This window comes from Ambystoma mexicanum, chromosome 1p (assembly GCF_040938575.1).
Source record: "Ambystoma mexicanum isolate Mex_15411 chromosome 1p, UKY_AmexF1_1, whole genome shotgun sequence".
Lineage (NCBI taxonomy): Eukaryota > Metazoa > Chordata > Amphibia > Caudata > Ambystomatidae > Ambystoma > Ambystoma mexicanum.
Window position 1 is genome coordinate 662,973,344 of NC_090921.1, and position 24,184 is coordinate 662,997,527.

General features: G+C 48.4%; 1 long non-coding RNA gene across 1 annotated transcript in view; it reads left to right on the forward strand.

Moving 5' to 3' along the window:
• Positions 1-2,552: 2,552 nt before the first annotated feature.
• Positions 2,553-24,184, forward strand: part of LOC138553302 (uncharacterized) — a 56,945-nt gene continuing 35,313 nt past the window's right edge. The window contains exon 1 of the long non-coding RNA XR_011297173.1: positions 2,553-2,716. This is a non-coding gene — a long non-coding RNA (uncharacterized lncRNA). The remainder of the gene's footprint in view (positions 2,717-24,184) is intronic.

Consider the following 24,184-nt stretch of genomic DNA (forward strand, 5'->3'; position numbering starts at 1 on the left):
ACATAGCCTAGTGACCCAGACTGGGGCGTGAAGCAACCTCTTCTAGACACCCTTGGGTCAGGACTCTCAGAGCTTATCTTTATCTCTATCTCCACACAATATTTCCTTTTACTCCCGTTACTTTAAAATTATCACAATCCAATCCCTTTAGTTTGCCATTCCCCTCAGTCTACTCACCATTCGCTCATTTGACTCAAGGCATTTGGTATCGTCTCCTCCTCTGACCAACCACTTTCACCTTCCGTCTGCAAACCGCCGGTGGAAACCAGGTAGGAATTTTGTCAAAGAGGGACCCTGCTCACTGTCTCGATTCGTCTTGCAAGATTTCTATTCGGCCGCTCTCCACAGGAAACCCAGCAATCTTCCGGCTCAATGGCAGAGGATGTCCGATTATACTGGAGCTTCAGCAGGTCGATTGGTCTTAAACCATCCACTGCTATCACGTGAGCTTATGGCCCTTAAGTAGGTAGCAGTCGTGCAGTAGATGGGATGCACAGTAACTCTTACACCAAATAATAAAACCAACTCAGGAAGAAGCCAAAGTCTTTTTGCTGTTTTATTATCAATTGTATAAAACAGGGAGTTACAACGGACATTAACAGACGCCGCACAGCATTATATTTCTCTGTTCGACTCGACATACTTTGTAAAAAACTTTCTTTTAGAATGAAAACTCGTCATATGTGACATCATACTACGTGGCAAACAAGAAAAACTTACGAGGGATTGTGATAGACTCAAGGGGAACATCCAAGTATACTTTCTGTAGGGGATCGGGTTGTGATTGGGTCTCTACAGTCAGGTGGACATCTTGTGCCTACCTCTAGTGCAAGTCATCTTCAACACTTATTAGATACGTGGTATACCATTGGCTCTCACACTATAAGGCCCTTCATTATATGGCCCTCTACAATTGGTTGGCACGCTCGTGTCCTTCTGGAACATTCGGCTCACTAGCAGCACATAATGCTCTACCGCAGGTGCCAGTGGGTGGACTTGACCATGCCTCCCCACCCAATTAGCCCAACATCTCTCATCACCCATGCCTTCTGTCATGAAGATAGTCTTTGAGCTTGCCCTTGCAAAGTATCCTTGCCTCTGTGAATATAAGGGAGTGTGAGCATGCTTCTGGAAATCCTATTTCCATCCTTGGCTCACGTGACAGGAGACCACAATTTATCCAATTTACAGTATTTAATTGTCTGAAATGAATGAACTTGGCAGGCATGGTGTTCTTTCTTTGCACCTTGACAAGATATGATTTGGCTTTTCATGTTTACTGTCTTCAGCAATAGATAACCAGTTCTTGGCTGCTTTAGCCCTGACATCAGGCCAGCCAGCCTTTCCAGAGTCTTCTACGGTCTCAGCTGCTTTCTTGCTGCGACACAGTTTTCAGCCATCTTCTCCACGGGCTTGAGCTTACTAAAATTGTGACACAGATGTGCAGATTCTATATAATGGCAGCACCACCTGCAGTCTATTCGGTATGTATAGCCAGCTTCTATGATCACTTAGTCTACTTGCGTTGCTGTATCTGTACAGTTATAAAACATGCTTTTCACATGTGCAATCTTTACTTTGAACATGCAAGTTTACTCGATTCTTTACTTCGTGGTCTGATTCTATATGGACTATACATCCTCTTCTTCAGCCACTCTTCTCAGTGCGTCACCCTCATCTCTTGTGACGCCACCAACGTCTCTTTCTCTCATCTTTATATTCCTTCGGGCCCTCCTCCAGGAGATTGTCATTTCTCCAGGGATACAAATAGATACCTTTGTTCGAAGACTCGCAGTGGAATGGTCACAGTCACTGGTGTCAAGCATGGCACGATCTCTGGCTTCCAGCATATAGGCGCGAAGGGGCGGGACATCCTGCAGGGGTACTTGGCTGCTCCTCTACAGAATCAAACAGCCCCTCGCCGCCGCCGCCCCCATGGTCAATGCCGGACCGGATTATCGGCCGTTCGGCCCCTAGCCGAACACAATTGACCTTGGGAATGGCCTGTGCTGGTTTTATAAGCCACCTTTGGGACGGTTTTATCCACAACATTATCCACAGTATTTTGTGTGTCTTCTCTTGTAACATTGCCTTGCCTGCTGTCAGCTGCTGCCAGGTCACTGCGGCACACAGACGGATGCCTGATCTTTTCATCAAAGTAAGTAACACTTAGTTACTAACTGTTCTTTGCCTTGATGAATGAACCAAGCATGAGACTGTGCTGACAGTGCCACGCCCCCAGCCAGCCAGCCAGCCAGCATGGCACGCGCTCTCTCTAGGGGGGTGGGTCATGTTAGCAGAGGGCTGGGCTGAGCTGTACATATTTTCTTTTGGTTGCCTGCAGGCCTGGCTGCCTGGGGTAGGGGGCAGGGCTGGCTGGCCTGGGTCTGCCGCCTGCCTGACTCCTCTCCTGAGCACGGGGACAGGGGCAGGGCCTGTTGCTAGCAGGCAGCCAATGCGCATGAGGCGTGATGTGTCCCGTGAACCCTCATGCGCATTGATGTGCTGGGTGCGGCGGCCAACACGACACACCACATGCTGACAACCGAGGAGGAAGGAAGTCTTCAAGACGAAGGGAGCACTGACTGAGCAGGCCTCAGGCTGCAGGCAAAGAGCACACGAGGTGCAAGGACGTACCGAGGAGGAGGCCTATTCCTGCCTGTCCCAGCCTGAGCAGGGAAGTTTCTGTCTGGAGACAGAAGTTGTGCACTTGACGGTGGGCCGGCGTGCTTATAACATACAGTATAAAACTGTAAAATAAAAGCATACATTTGAAGTGGCCGGGCCGGGTGGGAGTCAGGTCGGGAGTCGGAGAAGAAACGAAAGTGGAGTGAATTGTGTTTGTAATGTTAACTTACTACTGGGACTGTTAGTCGAGGAAGGGCCGGGGGCACTGTCTGGCACTGCAATGTCACTCACTGTCCACCCACATCCTCGGTGTGTAATGTGTAACGTATTGTATTCCTTCTGTTGATGACTGCAGTCAGAGCAATGTCGAGCTGTGCAGGCCACTGATTGGGATCATAGTGACTGTTTCTAAAGTCACAGTTTCGAATGACAAAAGTTCCCACACAAAAGTGTTGGAAAAAAGTTTACATTTTTTTTAATGGGGGGGTCTCCCCAAAACCCCTGTGTTTTTAAAAAAAAACACTTATTTTACCATACAAACTTAAAATAAACCCTTTAATTTTTTTTTTTTTTTTTTGTTTTGCTTTTATCATTTTTATGATTTTGCAAAATTGTTGTTACGTTTCATTTCTTTCCACTTAATTTCCTTTTTCTTTTTTTTTTTCGAATGTTTATTTCTTGTTAGCCCGTCCGTTTGTGGGTTTTTTCAGTTAGCTGTTCGGTTCAGTTCAATTCAGTACTATTCACTGACGTTGACCAAACCTTTCTTTGCGCATTCCTCCAGCGCGGCATTGAGAATTTTGGCTGTTGCTATAGACCACGTGGTCCGTGAGCCACTCATTAAGCGGGACCACCACACTTCTTCATCGTACTGTGAAAAGGGTTTTAGTAGGGGACCTAAGAACGCTCTTCTCCATTTGATGGTCTTAGGGCAACTCATGAGAAGGTGTTTCACTGACTCCTTTTCGGATTGTGTATTACACAGTCGACAGAGGTTTGAGTCAGAAAGGCCTCTTATGGCCCGTATTTCGTTGGTAGGCAAAAGATTCAATCTCGCCCTTAAAAGGGTTGAGCGGAGAGCTCTATCCGGAAATCTTTTGATTATTTCAGGAATCGCATCCAATTTTTTAGGTTGAGACGGAAGATGTTTTAGAAGTTTGTTCTTTTCGGACATTGTGTGGGTTTCAACCCAGTCCTCTTGGTCCATTTTTTTTTTACTTTGACTGGGTTACCAATCAATGTCTCTTCTGTGCATGCGATGTTCTCAAGAATAGCTCTTTGTTTAGACGCCCATGTGGACAGCATCTTACAGGTGTTGCTGCTCATTTCTGTATTTAACAGGTTGTATAGCGGAGGGGACTCGGGCATAAGTATTTTCCTAAATAGTGACATTTCTCCTGCCTCTTTGGCTGCTTTCAGCGATCGAAGACCTAGCTCCCTTCTGATACCTGCAATCGGTGCCGAGTTTGGAAGCTGGAGGACCTTCCTCCAGAAGTATCCCTCCAGTTTACCCCATAAAGCCCTCGGGAGGGTAGGAAGGGCATCGCCTCCGTAGACCAGGCAAGGAACTAACTTACCCTTGTAGAATTTGAGCACCGGTATCAACGAGAAGCGTCCGAACTTCCTATCTATGATCGTCGCCTGTGTTGTTAGTTTTCGGGTTTTGTCCCACAGATGGTGCTGCATGGCGAGTTCAGATTTGGAGCTGTCAATCATTACGCCGAGATATTTATAGGTTTTAATACTCTCCAAGGGTACTTTGTCAATGTTCCACCTTGATTTTTTTCTTTGCTTCTTTCCCTGGCATTTTTCTATTTTCAAGATTTTCGTCTTCTCCTTATTGATTTCCAAGTTGTTAGCAGATATATACGAGGCCAAGTTGTTAAGTTGCCTTTGTAGACCAATTTCTGTTTGATCGAGAAGGATAATATCGTCGGCGTAGAGAAGCCTGGCTAAAGGTGTTTGGCCAATTTTAGGTGGAAAAGATCTTATCTGGCTTGCGCTTTCTTTGAAGTCCCCCATAAAGGAGATAAACAGGGCCGGTGCAAGGGGACAGCCCTGCTTTACTCCTCTAAAGGTCGATATGGCTTCAGAAAGTAACCCTTGACGGTTCAATTTTACTCTCATAGAAGTTTCTGTATGGAGAGCTTTAATCGGTGTCAATAATGATGGCGGGCAGTTCCATGTAGATAGTTTGTTCCATAGCAGCTCTCGATCGACCTGGTCAAAAGCCTGGGTAAGCTCTATGAAGGCTAAATAGATCCTCCCGGATCCTTCGATCACTTTGCTTTTCAAAATGCTGAGAATCAATATGTTGACTTGGGTTCCGCAGTTTTTCATAAAGCCCGCTTGGAAGGGATCGTTACATTCTGCTGGTTTGGCCCATGATTGAAAGCTTTTTTGGAGAAGCGACCCGTAGATCTTTCCAATAGTGTCCAACAAGGCGATTAGGCGGTAATTGACCGGGGCTGACCTGTCCCCTTTCTTATATGTGGGGGCAACAACTGAAGTAGACCAGGATTTCGGAATTGATCTAGACAGAGTACAGTTCTTGAACACTTTGCTAATAAACAAGGCCCATTCTGCGGGATGGTTTTTTAGGTCGATGTTCGTAATTCCGTCTGGGCCCGGCGCTCTGGATGGTTTTAGCCTTTTTATGGCTAGCCTGATGTCGTCAATGTCAGAAAGATCCTCCCAGACATTATTTGCAACTGGCGATGTTCTGTTCTTAACATTCGTCTCAGGGGGTTTGAAAATGGACGAGAAGTGGGATATCCATGCTGCCTCTCCAACACAATTTGAGGTTGTAAATGACATATCGGTGCCGTCTTTTTTTTTTTTATCAGTTGCCAAAACGCTCCCGAATTTTTGTCTGCTAATTTCTTAAGCATTTCTTCGGCGTCCTTTTGATACAAAGCAAATCGATGGAATCGTAACCAAGCTTTATAGGTTTTTTGCTCTTGGATATAAAGTTTCACAGCGTCAGTCGTTCTTAAGTTTGTCGCCTGTCTTTTTAATTTTCGGAGCTCTCGTCTTTTAAGTACTAATTCTCGGTTGTACTCGTGAAAAGGATTAATTGCAGTTCTTTTTGTTTGAGTTTTAGAATAATATGGAATTAGCAGAGGTTGGTAGTCTGCTAGATGGTTTAGAGGATCCACTTCTCTATACTGCTGCCTTTCATACGCACTCGTCAGTTCTCTAATCCTTTCGCTCGTGAGTTTGAGTCGGTTTCCTTGCAGGGTAGGTTCCGAGGCTTCAGATAGAAAAAGTCTTGCGTCTCGCTTGGATGGCCAGCTGGTTTTTAAGATGTTATGGTCGCTCGACCCAGAGCGCAAAGTTTCAAACGAGGTCATCCGGGCTAACAGGGCCTCTGATGTAAAGATGTAATCTATTGTCCCCTTTTGCCTGCCTCTTTCCCAAGAAACCCTTTAATATTAAAAACGTTTTCGAAACTTTTGTTTCAGAACTTTTGTCATTCGAAACTATTGTTTTGAAACTTTGACTGGACACCCACTGATTGTTATCGCGGCCAATATCGCCTAAATCATTTGCCAACCCCAAGACTGCATCAATGTGTCAAACTGGTCCAGTCCATAACCTGCTCAGTGCTCAGCTAAACGTGACAGAAATTAATCATGACTTGCTTGCTGCCACATATTATTAGTAGAAAGGAGTAGTGTAAATATAATCCCACTTTTAAAACATAATTTGTTGGAAATGTGAGGCTGTAACACATCTGCTGCAGTCACAAATGTGTGCAACCTGCAACTAGCAAGTTAGTTTTGCAGCAGCAGCAGCAGCCGGTCCAATGCAGGATTAGATTTGCTCCCCAAAGGCTGATTTCCTGAACACTCTGCAGTTGGCTAATAGTAAAATCTGGAATTTACAGTGTTAAGCTGTCGAAAAAAATGTGAAACCCAGTGGTATATATGGAAAACAATGTATTGATCCTTCTGCTGTAATAAGCAATGTGATTGTTGCCAAAATCAGCTGCGCTCATCATTGCTGCTACTATGAAAGGCTAGAATTTAAGCCATCAGGCTGGACAGAGGTCATTGAAGCAGGTACATTAATCAACCAAGCTACCTTGGCGGCTTCATTTGCCCAGAGAAGCTCCCCTTAATGGCACTTCGACCTGTTTTCCTGAACTGACCCGCCCGTGTTCGTTTGTCTCCTGTTTTGCTTTTTGTGTGCCCTGAGGCCCATGGGCATGTGGCGCGTTATAAGAAATAAATAATAATAATAATAATTACCCAAGGTAAGAATGGCTCCAACTGATCAAAACCCTTGCTGGTTAACCCATTGCTTCCGCCCAGTCACCAAGCAGGATGTTTTGTGAATTTCTGCTGACAATATACTAAGGAGTCTTGCAATAGAGTTACTCGCGGCTGTGTCGGTTGACATTTAGCTCTTCTGCGGCCTCTGTCCCTCTGTGTCCCTTAATGGGAGGCCATGTTTGTTTTTTGCTCAGGTGCTGCCTGGACGAGCTACCTGCTTTTCTGCTACTTCTCGGCCACAGTACAAAGAGGTGATTTCTGTCATATTAGCAGGACACGTATGAGCTGAGCATGCCAGAGCCTGTTCCTGTTGGACTTATGACGTGCTCCTGTTTGAGCAGGGCTATGTTATGTTAAAGGAGAATTCATTGGAACAGTATTTTTAAACCATGGCACACGACACGAATGATGTCCTTGATGGCGCAGTAACAACTGTTCTGGCACAGATACGACGTCATGTCTGTGACTCTGAGGCACAGATGATGTCAGTAGCACAGCAATAATGTGTGTGCAAACTACAATCTTATGTATGGTTAGGGGTGAAAAAGGCGAGCATTTCGCTGTCGACAATCCATCAATTAAAGTGAAGTCACTCAGACATAGCACCTTTCCTAGTAGCGGGAACACACAGGCCCTTTGCAGCAGCCGGCTCGCGTGCACCCCACGGGCCGCAGCCATCGAATGCTCGAATCCATAAACCTCCAGTGCCTTTCTTATAGCATTCATTATTCAGCTTTCAGGGACAATTAAAACAGACTTTTCTCAACTGCAACTGAAACACATGATGGCTAGTTTGCCCTATATAAATATTGGGCTGCCGCTTGACTCACAAACTGTGTTTTCAAATCCCATTGAAACACGCTTTGTGAATCATCAGGGCCGTCCTGTCACAGCCGGCGCTGCATAGTGCAAAATGGGAGGAGTCATCACCCTGTCCGCCTTTGCAGCTGAACCATTTTAAAGAGCAGCTTCTGTGGGCTGCTCAAGGCTCCTTTTTTTAATGGTGTTAGTAAGGCAAGAGATTGACTTCAGCCGGGTCCCTCCCAGGGAGGTAGAGAGGGAGGGAAGGAGGAAGGGCTGCTGCAATCTATCTTCTATGTGTTACTGTGATCTGGAGGTAGCAGGTTCAAATCCTGGCAAAGCTAACTCAGCCTTTCATGAATCTGAGGTTGATAAATGAGTACCAACTTCAGTTGGGGATAATTGTATGCAAATATGTTCTATGTCCAGTGCTTTGGCAAAAACACTATATAAATAACAAATCATTATTAAATGCCAGGGTCATGGCTACTGCCTGGAGTACCTGGGTGAGTCGCTCACAAATTAAGTACTCACCTGGTGTTGTCGCTCACGGTGGGGCCAGCCTGCACTTCACAAGTTCGTATCCTGCACAAGCCCATTCAGCCTTTCATCTTTCTGAGGTGGTTCATACACTGGCCTTTATTCATTGGAATAATAACACCTGCTATTACAGCACTTAAAAGCAAGAGTAACCAGGTGCGCGTATAAAGCACACTATATAAGAATGCAAATTATATGATGGGTGGAAGTGGGAGCCTGAATGCAGCTGCGCGGTGTATAAAGGCGTGAATTGACGTGATTCACGGATTATGGTTTGAGGGACACTTTATTTGAGGTGAGAGGTGGGTCACTTTTTTTTACGTTCCCGAGCCTATTTCTTGTCCTAATCCGACCCTGCCCAGGGTAGAATTCTTAGAACCTGTGTAAGCAATGTCCTTACTATTCCTGATCACCACGCGCCATTGGCCCGCCCAAGCCACGTCCAAGTTCTCTCACTCAAGGCAGTCATCACACAAACAGCTGACCCGTCCCTTCCCACTTGTGCGGCTCATCCTGGCAAAACGTTCTTTCATTCTGCATTTCATGCACTCTGACTTCAAAGCAGGGCATTGGTCATGCTCTGATGTGTGACTTGGCCACCCACGTCTCTGACATCTGCTGTTTAGTGCTTGCCACCCACGGCTTGGACACACTCATGGGACAGGTCAGCACTGCATGCCAGACCCATTGCTTCCAGTAGGGACTTAGTTATGTCTAGCCTATCAAGGTTTTCTTTGAATGCTCCTAATAGATGCGTGAAGAGTGATCCGGTTCCTCCATCACTCCTCTTGTGTGCCTATAAAACTGCAAGCGGATAGGAAGCCTCTGAAACAGTCATGGAACAGTCATGCAATTGAAACACTCCAAAAAGACGCTTGTTTTGTTACCATAATTCCTCTTTAATAACTGCGGGAGGGGGCAAAGCCTAATATGTTTCCTTATGGGGACTGAGGAAGAACATACTTGCCCTTAGCACTTAAGGGGTTACAATGCCTGTGGCTCGCTCATAATTTGAAGTACTGACTATGTTCTTGTCCTCTTCTGTTACCCCCAGCACCCACCCCACCCCCAGACACCTAACCCAACACCCCCCTCTGTCACCCTCTTGCTGCCGGTTCCAGCAGTGTCTTGAAAATCTGCAGGCCTTCATTTCCTAACGAGGCCAGTAAGGTGGCTTCCTTTGGCCATCTCCAAGCTTGCACCCACCAGTAGCCTGGGAAGACATCTCATGGCACTCTTGATTGACTGATGGAAGGAAACACCACTGGGGAGGAGGAAGATTTTACATGTTAGGTATAGGCAGGGGTAGATCCTGGGTCTGATGATGGCAGGGTGAGGACACGCGCGGCCACCCTACAACATACATTATCAAGACTCGCCACTGCGAGACTAAAAAGAGGAGGCTTCTTGCAAAGAAGCAATGACATCTGCTCTGCAGGTGTACAGGGACGAGTATTGGTTTCGAAACACTTACTCAGCCCTACACTACCACTAGACCAGGCGTGATCTCATCATAAAGGTGAAATAGACACAGCACGAATGGTACACCTCTTTCACCTTTTATAATACCTGGGGCGGAGGGAAGGCTTCACTCTTCAAGAGCGACGTGAGCAGGCAAAGAAGCAGCCACACAAAAATAGTACTGTAGTAATAAAATATTGCAAATGCCCAATCAAGTTTCTATAAAAATAGGAGACGCTCATTAAAGTAAAAATACACGAATTGAAGCACTAATAACCCACGCATGTAAGCACTGGGTCTGAAGACAGGGGTAGACAGGCCATGTTCAAAGTGTATGGTCCTCATTATGAGTCTGGCGGTAACCCTGCCAGTGCTGCCGGCGGATTGCAGCCGGACTCGTAATATTTTACAGGCACCTGACTTCCCGGTGCCACCAGGAAATTACAACTCTGATGTAAGTCCCCATTCCCATACAGTCCAGTAGGAAGGGGGGACTCGGAAGCGCTGGTGTTGTTAACGATGCCGGCGCTTCCGTGAGGAGTCTGCCTACCATGGCCGCTGCACCCAGCAGGGTCAGACCTGTCAGGCACAGCGGCCATGGCAGGCAGACTTAGAGTTTTCCAATACAGAAAGAAGGGTGCCAGTGAGCTTACCAGCACCCTTGTTTCCGGACCGGAAAACTCATAATGAGGCCCCATAAAGCCCTCATTATAGTTTTGTCGGCATCAGGCCGGTATTACTGGCAGGATACTAGCAAAACTGCCTTACCGTCCCCACCGCCCGATAGCTCAGTATTACCGGGATATTACGGGCGGCAGAGAGGACAGTAAGTCCCCAGTCCATGGAGTCCCATGGAGTCCAAATAGGACTCCATGTGATGGGATTGCCTGAATCACCGGCACTGGCACTACCGATGGCGGTGATTCAGGCATTTCTCTTCCAGTAGTGGCCTAATCTACCCACAGGTAAGGTCTGCCGGGTGTTCCGTGGCCCCCACCAGCAAACTTGTGCTTTGCCGGTCAGGAAAAAATGCCAGTGACGGAATACTGGCATTTTTCCAAGCATTTTTTCCAGACCAGCAAAGTTAATGAGGGCCAAAGAGAGGGGTTTTAAATGTCAGCAGGGCCCTTAAAACCAAGCCATGGGGACATAACCACTACAGATACAGTGTTAACTTGGTAATCTCAGACCTTTCTAAGGCAGGGACTCAGCATCAGGTTGGTGAGGGGCTTTATTGCATCCGAAAGCGGTGCGGTTCAACAAGCGCCAACAGCACCTAGCACAAAGAACCTTGGGAGAGGTAGGCAATGTCCAGATCAGCGGCGCTCAGCATGCTGCTGGCATCCTAACTACTGATGCCCAGCCGCAGGTGTACGAGAGACGGTGAGTTATATATGAATGTTGATAAGTTCAATTATACATCCAATGGCCAGCAGGCCCATCTTGGTACAAACCTACCACTAGTTTGTAAAACATAGAGTGCTGTCTGAAAGTGAGACTGTTTAGCAGATCGGATTTTCATGGCAGAATCCATTTACTAGAGCGCCTAAAATTTCAAAAGATCTGGGAGATTTCCCCTAGCGGATGGAAATCCGTCATAGGAGGGAAAGTCACAGAGCGTACAACGGTGTCAGTCTCCCATTAGTTCAGCAGTGCATACTGCACGGAGGGACTACAAGAGCCCTACCCTGCAGGCCTCCAGCTGAAGAGGTGCCTGCACATAACAATTGGAAAAAAATGGGACATGGAGGATGAGGGAGACATTGCAATGCTCACTGCCCCCACTTGCTGTCCCAAGACACCATATATGAATTGGAAGGGCTTGAGCCCCCTCATCTTTAGGCCTAACTGTGGGTCAAACACCTGGAGATGTTTTTTGCCACATTAAGGAAACGACGACGAAGCATAAACATTCTCTTTACTGTTCTACACAGGAATCAATGTACATATACATCCGTAGGTGACTCGTATAACACCACAAGTGCTTACTGGCAGATTATTTCCATTCTCAGACAAATGCAGATTTTGAGAGGTTTCAGCTCCGGAAACCACAAAACACAGCAATGGGCAGATAAGCCAATAGAATAGATTCCTTCCATGCCCGGATATAGCAACTCGTCTCAACATGCACAGTGATCAAAAATCAATCCATTGATGATGAGAAAGCCAAGTTCCCACTGACAATAGGTACAGCAAATGACTGCAAGCCCAAAGAGGACCCAGATGGCTCAGAAGATGAGGGTGAGGTGTTCCTGATCTCTGCCCTAGGCCACAAGCCAAGTAGGCACTGTCACCCGCACTGCAGCATATTGATCTCAGACACTCACATGCCCTCCTGCATTGACACAGGGTAAAACCGGCAGGCTGCCACTGGACTTGCAAGATTTTCCGGCGCCTGGCTTGCCGGTGGTCCGGAAAGTCTGGCGCCAGAAAAGGTAAATCCCCATTCCCATTTGAGCCCCATAGGACTCAATGGGAATGGGGAGCATGGAAGCACTGGCACCGTGTGCAACAGTACCAGTGCTTCCATGTAAGTCTGCGAGCGGGTGCTGTCCCGCCCGCCAGGTCAGACCTGGCGGGCAGGACAGCAGCCGCTTGCAGACTCGGAGTGTGCCGGTCCGATAACTACGAGGCCGGTAGGCTTACCGGCACCATTGTTACTGGACAGGCACACTCGTAATGAGGTCCAAGGTTGTGTTAATGTCATGAGGTCACAGTCCATGACATTGCGACTGATACTCAACTCAAGCCCATCGAGGTAAAGATATTTGCTTATGGAGGAGACGCAGCAGCTTAGTGATGTCAAAGGGGCAGCAGAAGTATATATAACCCATTGGAGCCTGCAACTCTCCTCAGCTGGGACAAGCTCCTGCATCTGACACACTTTGCATTTGACATCCATGACGAGGAAATGGAAGACCTCACCTGTGAATTCGATGTGTTGTTTCAAGGTATTGGATGCCTGAAAAGTCACGAGATGTGCGTGCACGTCAACAGAACTATGCAGCCAATAGTCTTAAAACTCTGATGTATCTTATTTCACCTTCGACCCCAGACTAAGCAACCTAGACAGCACTGGCATCATTAAAAGTTGAGGCGGGACAATGCCCTGGCTATCGTTAATTGTAGTGGTGCCAAAACCCAAGCAGCCAGATTAGGTGCGCACCAGCATCGTCATGTGCCTACCGAATAAAGCGAGAGGCACCCCTCACCCATCCTCGATGACTTGCGGGCTGACATAAAAAGTGTGCAACACTTCTGCAAGCTTGATGTCCACATAGGATACCATTAGAACATGTTACACAATGACTCCTGTTCCTTAAACTATGTTCTAGTAATGCGTAGGTCTGAACAGCCACAAATGCCTCATCTTCTGTGTATCATCTACCACCACAGTTTTTCAGAATACCAATCGTTGAGTTATACTAGGTATGAACAATGTGAGTCACAACATTATAATTTAATTATTCAAACTGCTGAAAAAAAACTGTTCTGTTAGATCCACATGTATTGATAGGCTGTTTTAAATTGCATCTTAAGTAACTGTACATTTTATGCCTCTGTCTACAACTATACACCTTAATGTACTTGTGCAATTTGTTGTAACTATGTCATGCACGGATCATAAGTAAAGCCTTCTGTAACAGCGCCACGATGCCCCTGGGCCGCTTGTGCGCTTTATAAATGCAAATAAATAAAAAATAAATAAATAATATTTGCAAAAACCTCTGCCAAACACCACTGTCGGCTGCAGGAATTCCTCCAGGGGCTAAAAAAAGATTTCCCTCAGCCTCCTCTTTTGGAAGGAGAATACATTCAACATGGACAAGCTGTAGTTTTTTCGGCTTCATATTCCAAAAAGATGGTAGACCCTCAAAAGGTCAGTGACATTAAATTGGCACCTGCTCCCCAGACCAGTCAGATATTTGAAGCTTCCTTGGCATGGTTACCTACTGTGGGAGGTTTATCCACAACCTTGTATCCCTCACAGAGACTAACTATGGTAGCGGAACCCTGGGAGTGGTGGGATACGTGAGCAGCACCCTTCCAGGTGATCACGATGCTCTAGCAGTGGATATCATGATGGCCTCCTTCTTTGAACTGAAAAGGCAAACTGAATTGGTTGTAGATGCAAGTTCCTGTGGCCTTAGGGTGGTGCCTACTCAACTTAACCTCGCAGGGGATGTGGTCCCTTAACTTCCCCCGAAACCATGCACTGCCAGATAGAGAAGGAAGCCATTGCAGTTGTGTAGGGATGCCGCCATCTCCACTGCTATTTACGCGACCACATATTGCAGGTAATACCGGACCACCACAAATCCCTTATTTCGATTTTTAATGGCTCAGCCCGGCACCCACCTCCCGGCATTGAGAAAGAGATCCTTCAGCTACAGGAATTTGGCATACAATACCACCCTGATGACAAAAATCCAGCAGATCTTCTCTCGTGCCACCCCAAAGAGGTCACAGCCCAAGAAGAAAGCGTGGCAACTTGGCTACAACAACAGATCAACGTGATAGCCTCTGGAGGCGCCCCAAAAGCCTTCTCAGTGCAAGAAACACAGACAGTAACTGCCAGCCAAAACACAGACATACAGAAAGGCCTCCTGCACGCCCTGTAGCATCAGACAGAAGTCTTGTGTCTGTGACTGAAACGTGTATTACCAATATGAGTCAAACTACTGACGGGTTCTTGGGCTACCATACCTGGGGTGGGGGGGATTGTTGACTCCATTGCCGCGACTATGGTGATACCCAAACTGGAGAAGATGCTCGCAACCCACAGGCTACCCACCTCCTTGAAGATGGGAAACCAACCCCAGCTCGATTAGACGATTCCCAGAAGCACTCAACATCCATTTCCCTCCTATCGCTCCTACTAAAAAGTGCCTTTACACTACATTACTTAGCATTTATAATGCGCACTATAGACCTGCTGGCATGAAGACACGGACATGATAACATATAACACTGGGATTGGTCCTCCATTTTGGATTGCCACGGTAGACTGTCTTGCTATAGGTGTTCACTAACGTCCTCACCCTACCTCACTTCCCTCAACTAGCCCTGGGGCTACAGAATGAAGAGGAAATGTTCAGAATATCACAACGTGTGAGAATGTCACAACTATTCAAAGATGTGCAAATGCTGTTTACCCAACGGTCTGAGGGCAATGCTGCATTCCAGTAATAGTCTCTGCATGCTGACCTGTCTGGACTTGGCTCACATTGCTTTGACTTGGGGAGAAGGGCTTGAGCTGGGGAGGTGTCTGGAGAGGGCCGGCATTGTGGTCACTTTGTGAAAGATCTAATCACAAGATCAGCGCTGTTCCGTCCCCTTACCAAAAAAGACTCAACCTGCGAATGGACTGCGCTGGAAGAAAATGTGTTCACAGATACCAGAAAGCAGGGAAGGGGGACCTTTAGGGACCTGGTGTTGGAGAGTGGTATTTGTGGTGTCTGCAATTGAAGATGGGGGGCCCCGGGGGGAACGCGAAGCGTTTCCCCCCGGGGAGTTTTTTGGCGCTGCACACGGCCAGCGAGTGGCCATGGGGATGCAGAGCGCCTCCCTAGGGGTACTTAAGGGATCAGGGAAGGTTCGGGAGGCAGGCGACGGTTAGGACTTGGTGATTGATTCAGGTCCCGTTGCCCGCTCCCGAGCCTTCCCTGTGGTTCCCTGGGCCTAGGTGTCGAGTTAGTGCAGGTGAGGTAGGGGATTAGTATAGTAGGAGGGCGGGTAGGTATTATTAAAAAAATTAAAAAAAAAAAAGGTTGTTTCTTGTGTTAGCGGGGTAGGAGGGGTGCCGTAAATAAGACACCCCTCGCGGCTTACCGTTTTTTTCGGGCTTCCGTCTCGCGTCAGAGGTAGCCCGCGAGCGGGGGGCGTGGGGCTCCGTGGTTTTCGGCGGGGTTTGGGAGGGATTTAATGATCCGGCGCGGGCCCGCTGTTCGTGTGGGCGTTAGGGCCGGGGGGGAGCGGAGCTTCAGCGGCTCTTCAGCGGCTTTCCGCGGCGCCCCAGGGGATTAGTTTCCCACGCCGCTTTACGAGCGTTTGGTCCGTGTACGGAGGGCGCGTAGCAGCGCTCTCACACAAGGGGGCTGGGCAGCGCACTTAAAGGAGCCGCGTCCCTGGGTGGTTGGGGAGTGCGGTGCTGTCGGGACACGGCCAGGTGGCAGTGTTCTCTGCTGGTTAGCAGGCGCTAATTAGTGCGTGCTATAGGGTGTTCCAGGGCTCCCGCTTCGGGTTTCTGGACCAGGTGGTGGGGAGGGAGAGGGTAGAGGGTACAAATTGTAGTTTGGTAGGTTTGTTATATAAAAAAAAAAAAAAAAATATACTAGTTTATATTTTGCATTTTAGCAGTAGGGAAGCAGATAGTAAAAAAAAAAAAAAACTAGTTAAGGAAGGTTAGTTTAAAATTTTTTGCCTTTTATTAATTGCCAATATTAGGGAGGTTATTTACAGGGGATCACACTAGGTGTGTGTTGTGGTTGTGGTTCTGGGGGCGGTTAGCTTTCTGTTAGGGTTGTGAGGTTTCTCAGGGCCAAGGGTGCCAGTCCTCGGGTAGGTCCCGGCTCGGGGGCATAGAGTATTTAGGGCATTTTTGAGGGGGTATATTTCTGGGCACACGCGTTTTAGTGTGCACAATGGCAGGCCGGAGGGCATGCAAGAAGGGGAGCGTGGATGCGGGGGCCTTGAAGAAGGCCCTGGAAATAATTAGCAGGGCGACCAAAGCCCAATTGGAAGGGGCGGTGGGGGAAGTTACGGGCGAGGAGGAGTGTGGTGGGGGCCGGCCGCAGCGCAGAGCGGCGGCGGACGGGGCCCTGGCGGCGGTGGTGGCTTGCACCCCTACGGCAGGGAGAGGGGAGAGTTGGGAATCCAGGGGTAGGATGATGAGGAGGGAAATAGACAAGAGGGCGGATGGGGGTTTGAGCAGGTCGGGTGGGCAGCCAGGGAGGGAGGAAGGGTCTGAGAGCTCTAGGGAAGAGGGGAACGCGCGAGCAGTTGGGGACGGAGGGAACACCAGTGGGGGCAAGGGTGGGGCGCAGGCAGGTGGGTCGGGGCAGAGGGGAAGAGGGGGTAAATACCTGCAGAAGAGTGCAGGTGGGAGAAGGAGGGAGAGGTCCCAGTCAAGTGAGGAGGGTAGGGCGGGGCGCGGAACGGCCCCCCCGGGTAGGAGGAGTGGGGGCGGAGGGCGCTGCGCAGCCCCCGCTGTACAGATGGAGGGCGAGGGTTTTGTTACGGCCCCTCCTCGGTCAACGCAAAGAGAGCCTGGAGGGTGCAGCACGGCCCCCAGCAACGAGGATGTCAGGGTGGAGGTCGGAACGCCTCGCCCAAGAGAAGAGGACCAGGCAGAGGTTCCCACAACCCCGCCGAGAAGACTTCAGGGGAGTGGCGGGGTGTACGCCCCGGACTCGCGAGAAGAGCAGCAAATCATCTCGGGCAGGAGCTCGCATCCTCAATGGTATTTAAGGGGTGATGAAGTTGGTTGGGAGGAATACGGGGGGCAATGGGAATTTGAAGACTATAGGGCGGAAAGGGAAAGGGTAGATGATATAAGAAGTGCAAGATGGGATAGGGAAAGGGTAGTACAGGGTGGGCGGGGTGGAAGGAGTGAAGGGAACTATTGGCTGGGTGATTGTGCTGACATGTTTTGTCCCCGCAGCAGGAGCCCTCTAAGAATGGAGAGGAGTAGCACCGGTGTGGATGCCAGGCCGCAGATGGCAGGCGTGGAAAGAGGTGAGCGGGAAAGGGAGTGGTCATCTGCATGGCAGAGAGGGGTTACAGATAGGCGGTTGGGGGATGAACGGGGTGGTGTTCAAGGTGTGAGGAAGGAAGTGGGGGTGCAGGCCAATGGAGCCGTAAGAGTTGAAAAGAGCATTTGCTCGGTGGAGGTCCAAACGGACAAAGCGATGGAGCCATTGGGGCTTGAGGTGCAGGTGGGAAAAGATAAAGAGGTGGAGGTAAAGGGAAAGGAGAAGAAATTGCCATACATGGGGATAACCAAACCATTGGGGGCACATTTGATGGCGGCGACCAGGGAGAAGATACAGGGAGGTGAATTTGTGGATGTTTTCAAATTGCTTCATAGGGAGGTGAGAGCGAAAGAGGGGTCTAAGGAAGAAGAGAGAGAATTGGCTTCACGCCCGAGGGTCCCGGTGACCATTGAGAATTGGACGTCGGCGTTTATCATTTATGCCAGCGTGTATTGCGAAAAATTTCCCGGAGCGTTGCGTGGCCCTGCTTAAATACATGGATGTAATAAGGAAGGCTTTCACAAGCTTTGGGGGCTTTGCCTGGGTAAGGTATGACGAGGAATTTAGAGCGAGAATGGCGGAGGACAGTCAGGCGGTCTGGGGGGAGATAGATATGGATCTTTGGCTGCAATGGATGGCCCCAACGATGCCTGCCCCGACATTACACACGGCGAGTGGGCTGCCAGTGCCTTTCCGGCCCTTTCTTGGTCGCCCCGCCCATGAGGGGGCGGGGGGAGGAGGCGAAGGACAGCCCTCAACAGCATGTCGGGCGTTCAATAAAGGAAGCTGCACGAGGTGGATGTGCAAATTTAAACACGAGTGCAGCAGGTGTGCGGGTCGGCATCCGGTTACAGATTGTTTTCAGGCAGGGGACAGTGGGTCAGGGCGAGGAGCGGGGCAAGAAAGGGGGGGGGAAGGACCGCATGCCAGGTAAATCGGGGTGTGCTGGTAGGTCGGGCTCAGTTTATCATAAAGTAGGGGGGGGGCACATGGTTTGATGAAAGGTGTTGGGAGCAAAATTAAAGGGGGCAGGAGAAAGGTGAGGAGGAAGATGCGTAGGTAGGGGAGGGCCCAGGGGGAGGTAACGGTGGAAATTGTTAAGGGAGAGGTAGCTGTCGTTTGGAGGGCAGGGTCGACGGTGGTGAAGCCCTCACGCTTGCCGCACGACAAGGTGAGTAGGCTTCAGGCTGCATGGATGGAGGTGCGGGAGCACCTCTGGTGCAGCAGGGGGAAAGTGAGGAGATGAGTCTGCATGGACGGGGGTGCACTAGGGCCCCTGGTGCAGCTAAATTAAAAAAAAAAAAAAAAAAGTGGAGCAGAGAAGCGAGGTGCTGGAAGAGGAATTTATGTGTAATGGTCTGTAATGGTCTGCATGGACGGGGGCGCAGGTTTGGCCCCTGGTGCAGCGGTGGAGAGGAATAAATAAAAAAAAAAAAAAAAAAAAAAAGTGGGCCTGCATGGACGGGGGTGCACTAGGCCCCCTGGTGCAGGTGGGAAACAGGTGGTAATGGACGGAAGTAGCTTGAAGATGGTGATATGGAAGGAACTGCATGGACGGGGGCGCAGGTTTGGCCCCTGGTGCAGCGGTGGAGAGGACTAAGGAAGAAAAGGGGCCTGCATGGACGGGGGTGCATTAGGGCCCCTGGTGCAGGCGGGAAAAAGGTGGTAATGGATGCGAGGAGCTTGAAGAGTTATATGAAAGGGACTGCATGGACGGGGGTGCAGGTTTCGCCCCTGGTGCAATGGCGAGAGGAGTAATAACTAAAGGGCCTGCATGGACGGGGGTGCACGTGGGCCCCCGGTGCAGGGGGGACAATGGGTGCAGGGGGGACAATGCAGGAATGTAAAGGAACAAACTGGGCACAACAAGTGGAACAAATGGTTTATTGCTTGTAGGGGAGCGGTTTGCGACTTGTTTTACGTGGGTATTGTTTGGGGGCTTTCAGGGTTTCCGAGTTGGTCGGGGGAAAAGGGGGGTAGGGGGACTGCAATGGGAAGATGTTCAAATTACAGAAGAAGGTTTAGACATCAAGATTAAAAGGTCTAAGACGGATATCAAAGGAGGGGCTCTTGGGTTTGGCTGGGTCGTGGGAGCAAGGCTTATGCCCAGTTCCAGGTGCTAGGGGTATTGCGGAAGGAGTTGGTGGCAGTGGGAGAAAAGGAAGAGGATTTTGGGACTCATTACTTTAGGACGGGCGCAGCATCTGAGGGTACGGGCGGGGTTTTTTCAGAAGACAAGGTGAAAAGATTGGGACGTTGGAGATCTGGGAAATACAAGAGGTACGGCAGGGAGTTTGATAATGGGGGTGCTGAAAAGGTGGTTAGGACTTTGCGGGCCAACTGTTGTTGAAATATTTTTGACTTGTCAGTGATTTTGTATTTTCTTTTTCAGATGCTGCGCGAAAGGAAGGGGAGTTGGCGCAAGTTTTGATTTGTTGGCCATTCAATTGTTAAGTGGGCTGGGAAAGAAGTGGAGAAAAGGGGGTTTGGAAGGTAACAGGGGTGCAGTTACAAGGAAGTGGTGGTGAGACGGCACGGGTTGGGGGGCCTGCGGTGGGATCAGCTGCTTCCTATATTGGCAGGGATGAGGGAATGCTTGGGGTTCCAGAGGTGGTGATTATGCATGCAGGGGAGAATGTCCTGGTGAGAGATACGGGGTTGGCTCTGCTAAGGAAAATGAAGAGGGACTTAGGGGGGGTGCGGGAAATGTGGCCTCAAGCAGTGGTGGTATGGACTAAGTTGTTGCCGCGATGAGTGTGGAAGGGAGTGAAAAGGGGGGAGCAATAGAACGGGCCAGGAAGGGGATAAACAGAGAAAGGGTAACATTTTGTGCATCGGTGGCAGTGCAGGTCATGGACCATAAGGAAATAACATATGAGGGTCTCCTTATCTTTAGAGAGGTTGGGGTACACTTGTCCGTTTAGGGGAATAATCACTACCTGGCGGACTTGGGTGCTTGGCTGGGAGAATGGGTAAAAAGTTTGAGGTAGAAAAGTTGGGGGGGGGGGTTGGGGCAGAAAGAACTCCTCGGGGGAGGGTTTTTCTGGTGCCGGGGGCATGGCCCCTTTTGATGTGGGGGGAGGGAAGCACAATGGGGGAATGACACGGGAAAGGAGGGGGTGGCGCTGTTTGCACAAGCAGGTCACCCCGGGGGAACAGGTATTGAGCCTGGAGGGGCATGGCCCCTGGGAGAAAGCGGGACGCCTGAAAAAGGGGCAAGGAGACGGTAGGATCCAAGGGATCATTAGGGAGGAAATTGGTTATTTAATTATTTAATTGTTGGGGGAAAATGGAAATGTTTAAGTTATTTAATTGATTGTGCAAATATGTCTTTAGCTTGTTAGGCCATGGAGCCAGTTAAGCGTTTTGATTGTAAGCTTTGGCCTGTCACATTAAAGCGACCTTTTCCACTTTTAAATGAGTCTGGGTTTTTGTGCAGTAAGCCAAAAGGAGTCTTACCTTAGCAGTTCCACATTATGCCAGAAGCTGATGGTGAAGCTGCTTTTCACTAACATGTCCACCAGGTGGCAGTGAAGACCAGACATTCTCTGGCAGACCTAGAATTGTATTCTTCATGGATTGACTTTCGAAGAGATTTGGCTTCGGCTTCTGCATTCCTTTCTTGGTTCAGTATAAACACTGAAGATAGAGATTTAGCCGAGCTCATTTAATCTATGCTATACAGCGTGTAAGCCGATGCAAAAGAAACGGCCAGAAGGGAGGGGTTGGCGTGTGCACAGCAGAGGGGAGCAAGTTCCATTATGTTCCTGTCTGTGACGCCGTGTGGTGGGCCTTTGGTCAGTGGCCAAGCAGCGTGGGTCGGTGGTACAGTGCTTTATGACTATGATCTAGTCCCTCAAGACTGTGCTGATGTCCCATTGGTGTGACTGTGTGCATGGCAATTTCTAGCCCACTTAGTGCCCAGGCCGCGACACTAGAATGCGCCCCCTTAAGGTCGGACTGGGGCATACAATTGTCTCGGGCACCAACGAAAAAGTGGCCCACAGTTGCAAATGGGAATTCATTCCTTTTGTGACACTGTTTGAATAGTACCCATGGTCGATTACTTTGATAAACTGATATGCAAATTGCGCATTTTAAAGAATAATTACTCAGCAACACTGGTCAAAACTATTAGCCGCATAGTGACGTAACTCACCAAACTGGCCTACATTGGCCAAAAATGTGGCCCACTTTGACCTAAAAAAGTGGGCCACACAAACATTTTGCGTTTTCGGTTTCGGCCATGGGCCTAGTGCCCTATAAGCCAGTCCGAACCTGCCGCCCCCACACCCTGACTGGCACACACCACTCCCAACCTACACCTCTGTGTCGTGCACCAAAACCCATCCTCAATATCAATACATCATTGCTATGCCAATTAAGCTGGTTTCATTAGATAGAAATATGATGGTTAGCATATGCCACACTTAGATGGAATTTCAGAAATGTGATTGTTAGCATATGTGATTCTTAGCATGCACCACACTTAGAATTCTGAACCTAGCTTGTGTCGCATCTAGATAGAAATGTGACTGTTAGCTTGTGCCACACCTAGATGTAATCCCACAATTGCAAGGACAGCAATGCCAACTAACCAACCAACTAACAATTCCATCCCTCTGCATACATTTCCCAAACTACAACCAAACACAACCACAAGCCTTAAACGCAGCAATCCGCACAAACTTCACAACAATGCAACAACAAAACAAACCACACATAGACTTGCACAACAGCACACAACGACTACGGACCATGAAACACCCCAGGCCCAGCCAACGGACCCACCGGGCTGAGGCTGCCAACAGCACATCACTGCTCTCTTGCACTTTTCCAGCTTATTCCCACTAACCCACCCACTCTCCTCCCCTTTTCAGAGCCGCCAGAGCGCCAGGGGACCACTTCGGTGGTGATAGTGCGCGGTACAAATGTCCTTTAACATTAACATTAACATTATCATTAACATTAACATTACATTGTAATTCAAGTACTTTACAGAGGAAATCTAATGTGAAAATACAGCTGTTGCTGCCCAAGTAAATCGTTCTTCTGCCACCTGCTCTTAGGGAAGGCCTTGTATGAATGTGGTTTCAAACTGTCCGTACTGGCACGCTGCGGTGTAACCAGCCTGCCGTGGTTTTAGGGACAATGTATATCTGTACGTTGTTCTATTCTGATAAACTGAACTAGGTGTTGACATGAATCACATGTGACCCATATTTTTCATAGAGTATTGGAAAACCTTAGTAATAAACACTATTTTTAATTCAATAGCATCTTGGTCGATAATTACATGAGTTTTATTTCATGTTTTTTAAACATAATGGTTGTAAAACAGTCAATGTAATATAAACCAATTTGTTTGAACACAGGGACATAATTTGAGCATGAGTCTCACATTAGTATTGAATCCGACTTTTTCAGGAAGACATACATGACATTACTAAACACTTAGTGACCAATGCAGTGTGTGTGGAGAGAGCCCACAACAACTGCATTGTAATGTAGAAAATGAATCTCAGTGGACATAAAAAAGTGAAACCACATGATAGTGCAAATATATCTATATTACACAAAGCAAAATAAAGGAGAGTAGCTAAGCAGCGTGTTCAGGGGTAACTGTCCTGTTTATTCTTATAATGAGGTTAGCCCCGTTTGAGCTGAGTTTCTTTATAGTTTTGTGTTGACCAATCCTTGGTCTACGTCGGGAAGGTGCTTCTCAGATTTGAGGTAGGATCAGCTGATGAAGTGCCTGGTCCTCCGGCGCTTCGCTTCCAAATATGGTGCCTTCTTCTGGGCCTTAGGATTGTGTCTCCCCAGGGATGTCATTTGAGGGTCGCCAGAGGTCGCAAGTGCGACCTCTGTGGTCTCCCTTGTGACCTCTCTGGTCTCCCTTGCGACCACTAAAAAAATAAAATAAAACGTGTAATGCAAGCTCTTGGGCTGTGGCCAGCACCATGTGGATCTTTAATTCTGGGGTGGCTAGCTTTCTTGTCCAGGCCCCTAAAAAAAGAAGAAAAATAAGAACAGAAGTGCCACAAGTCTAACACTTTCAGCACTGACCCTAAATAAGGAAGAATAGGAATGCCAAAAAATGTGTCTTTCTGGAATTCTATCCAATAATTGCTAGAGTCATTAAAGGTTTATTTCAGGCACACTTCAGGGGGTGAGTCACTGATTTAGTCTGTTCTTAAACGCCTCAACTCATCCTTTCATCCTTCTGAGGTCGATACATGTGTACCAACATAGGTTGGGTGATATTGGGTGTATATTTCTTCTATGTAAAGCGCTTAAGCGTACGTGCTATATAATAACACATCATTATCATTTGGTCATGGACCTCTGCTTGCATTCACAGTAATTTGGTAATATGGGCCTATACACACTGATCTTAACGACACATATGGCGATCCATTCTTGTATGAAATATTCATCACAATATAGTGATATCGTAACCATATTTTTCGTAGTGTACAATACTATGTGATGCCACTTCCTGTTTTGTCAACCGGTGAATGGTCGTGTTCCATCGCTTCCCGCTGTATCACTTCGGGTTGGGATCAAATGACATCACTTCCTGTGATGTCATCAGGGGGTCAAGGGTCATGGGATGTCACTTCCGCTACCCCAGGCATTTTGATGAAATGACGTCCCTGCGTCTCCCTAGATATTCTAGTCCTTGGATCCGGAAAGGTGCAGGGATGTGGGTGGAGTACAGCA